The 3670-nt window shown below is 34.6% G+C and overlaps 1 non-coding gene across 1 annotated transcript; it reads left to right on the forward strand.

Annotated features, from left to right (window-relative positions):
• The first annotated feature begins 3363 nt into the window (after positions 1-3363).
• Positions 3364-3435, forward strand: Trnat-ugu. The gene has a single exon. It is a non-coding gene; the product is annotated as a tRNA-Thr (tRNA).
• Positions 3436-3670: the final 235 nt, after the last annotated feature.

Consider the following 3670-nt stretch of genomic DNA (forward strand, 5'->3'; position numbering starts at 1 on the left):
TCCAGACGATTCGTTTCTTGTGATGGCGAAGTCGTAGTGGTGTGGATTTATTCCAACTAATCCCAAGGAAATGGAATGATTTGGTACCAAAATGTCCCAACGTACATACACACACAGCACGTAAAACTATTCAACAAATCACTATTTTTCTTATTCTAGATTAATCCCTGACAAGGATGATTGAAAATACAAATCAAAATCTCTAGAACAGACGCTCGAATCCAACTCCACATTTTTGGAAAAAAACCTAGCATTCGCTACTTTGGCGACAAAAAAAGAATTTGAACTTGAATTCTGTCGTCGATGAGGATCACTATGCTACCAATCACTTTCAGACATAATGTCATTGGTAGATTTCCCGAAATCTTTCAGTTTTCTTAAATAGCGCTAGTTTGAATAATTTTCCTTTTCATAATTAAATGAATCATCCGAGGATGAATTATTCTCTAATACTATACCTCCTGATACATATGTATACAGGGCCTTAGATGTCGATTTTGGTTCTGAACCGATGTTGATACCGCCGTTGGTGAAAAATTGTTGGTCTGAATGATCTTTGTTGGTGCTGGTATCGACGTTGAAGAACTGTTTTTTCTCTGAGAGTTTATTGGTTTTAAATCAGTTAAGCATCCCGATACAATTTTAATTCCCGAGCTAACAATATCCATTGAGTTATTTATCACCTTCATGAAGTTCTTTCCATTGGCCAGACATATTTCCCTCTTTAGATGAGACAATAGGTTGACACTCTTTTTTTTTACATTGGTATTCATATTTGTTACACTGGTCTTCATTTTAAATGATGAAATAAATTGAGTTATTCCGAACATTTTACATACATCCAACCAATCAGAACAGCTTACGCTTATTTTTATAAAAAATGAAATTTCCCATGTTCTAAGGATTCTAAATATATTAATTATTTTGTTCTATATTTCTAATAGACATATGCATTAAATCCTATCGTGAGTGAAATAGAATGACATTTTTTTGGAATTTTGCAATCATCTTGTTCCATATTTCTTGAAAATAGTCTTGAGTTAACAATTGCTAGCAGAAACAGTATATCGTCATCTCGGAAGAAAAGTGACAACTCAAAATTCATAGTTTTGAGAAAAACACGTTTGAAGATTACGTTTGATTTCAGAATGATATTGGCCACAACGCACGCAAGTTTGTATTATGCTTTTGTTTCATGAAATGACAATTTGCTAAAAATATTTTTGGTTTAATTTATAAAAACCATACTAATTAATAATTTCTAAATATTACTTACTAATATCTGGTCTTTGAGAACAGGCCACGTTTCATAAAATTCAGTACCACCACGCTGTGTATTTTGTCTATACTTAAACGTTTTTCTCCATTTATCTATTGCCTCATTCCATGGTTCATCGTTCCCTAAAGCACACAGATATGTGTTACTGCTATACAAATTATTACTACTGTTAAGACAATCAAAAAGTTTATCCATGAACATAATAAAATTTGCGGTGGCTGGTCGTGAACAGCTGTTTAATTCACCGGTGTCTATGACTATTTATATAGTTATAGCCACAGTTTTACTCATCAGTTGAGCAGCTCGTTTTACAGAGAGTTTCTGAAAAGGATTAGGATGAAGATGCCTGTAGTTCTTAAGTGGGCTCGACCCGTATCAGATTTCTTGTAAATTTCATAAGTTGCAACTCGTGACTGTTCGAGACTTGGAAGACTTTAACACATTTATTTGTTAGATACACTTTATTGTCTACTGTAGATGTTCAGTACAAGCTGTAAATACTAATACTAACGATGGATTTATATAAAGGAGGCCCTAGACTTTAGTGCCGTATCACATGAGGCGTGGAAATTTCATAAGTTGCAACTCGTGACTGTTCGAGACTTGGAAGACTTTAACACATTTATTTGTTAGATACACTTTATTGACTACCATATATGTTCAGTACAAGCTGTAACTACTAATACTACCGATGAGAGATCTCGTATGGATTTATATAAAGGAGGCCCTAGATCAGGGGTCTCCAAAGTATCCGGCCCGCAACAGCTAATGGCTAAAGCCTTGGTTTCCTAGGAGAAAGGTAGCTGTCACATGTTTGTATCTTGACGATGCATAGAAACGGCTGCATTACGACCGCTAGTGAACGGCGTTCTAGGAAACCATAGCTTTAGTGCCGTATCACATGAGGCGTGGAGCGCGCAAGGCATTCCTACTTATGCTAACCTAAAAATATAATATTACATAATTGATCTTCCTAATCCTTAATAAAAATGCTCCTTGTTCCTAATTTTCGTTGTCTAGAACATGACTTAATATGGTTCCTCAGTGTTCGGCGGGGAATCCCATACAATATGGGGGCTTGATTTACAGATGTACCATTTGAAATACTATCTAGAGCTCCTTGCAAATATAAACGTAATTTTATATTATGGTCCTCATAAGGCCAACGTATTGGCTTTATTAGGTACACCTAACCTTAATATTAAAAGTGCAGTAATAAGAAAAATTGCAAACACAGGAATGGTAATACATACCGGTACCTTTTGTCAAACACTTAATTATTACTATCAGCACAGATGTTTAAAAATAATACTTCTCCACACAAAAATATAAGATTTTGCAGACGTGAAAAGTTACATCGAATAACCGGGAAACCAGAGACTGCCGGTGGTGCATCTTGGAAACTGACGTATGTACTAGCAAGGACATCTTGATAGAGCTGTTAAATTACATTCTGTTTCGCGGCAAAGTTACCTGCTTTAACAGAAAAAGTCTCTGGCCTTATTAGAAGCTTGGCATTATTTGGTACAGATGCCTTATATATAAACATTACAATATATAAAATACTAATGAGATTTATGTAGTTGTGATTTTCCACTGACAATAGTTTGTAGTTGTGGACCAATTTTACTTGTACTAATTACTAAGAGAGATTTAAGATGCTCGTCCGTTAACTTAGATCTGCAAACATTCTTTACGTACTTCATTTTGGAGAATGTTTTCTCACACACAAGTAGTACCAAAAACAGAAAACAGTCCACGAGCAAATTTTTGCAAATTATCAAATTGTGCCAGTGGAAGACTTATAAAATTCCAACAAAGATGAGTTTTGATGTGTTTTTGAATATATCACTGCACTGTAGATCAGTAATTTCCATTTGCAGTTCTGGGGCTAGGTTTCAATATCGGTATCAAAAGGATTTTGAAAAATCTTAATTGTATTCGCAGTGACATCAATGTCTGAGAAACTGGTTCAGACCTGTTTTTAAGCATAAACTGTAACCTGATATATTATTTCCTTTATAATTGCAGTGTTAGCAAAAATTCTAACCTAATATGAAGGCTTGCTAGTAAACCTAGCATGAGCCTCTTTAGCTCAATGGTAGAGCACTGGTCTTGTCAATCAGGGGTCGTGAGTTCAAATCTCACAGGAGGCAATTACATTTTTTCCTTTCAGAAACCATATGTTAAACTAGGTGTCTTGTGGTTTGAAATATAATTTTTAACGTTCAGTATAATATGTAAACGACTAGTTAAGTTGTTATTAGCTTATTGGAATGCAGGAAGTTACCAAGGTTATCAAATATAAAAGACATGTTAGACTTAACATTTTAATTTATTACTTATATCAGACAGTACATTAGTTTGAGAAAAGTAATGATATTCACGTAG

The sequence above is a fragment of the Anoplophora glabripennis genome, unplaced genomic scaffold, assembly GCF_000390285.2.
Source record: "Anoplophora glabripennis isolate ALB-LARVAE unplaced genomic scaffold, Agla_2.0 scaffold371, whole genome shotgun sequence".
In the NCBI taxonomy this organism is placed as follows: Eukaryota; Metazoa; Arthropoda; class Insecta; order Coleoptera; family Cerambycidae; genus Anoplophora; species Anoplophora glabripennis.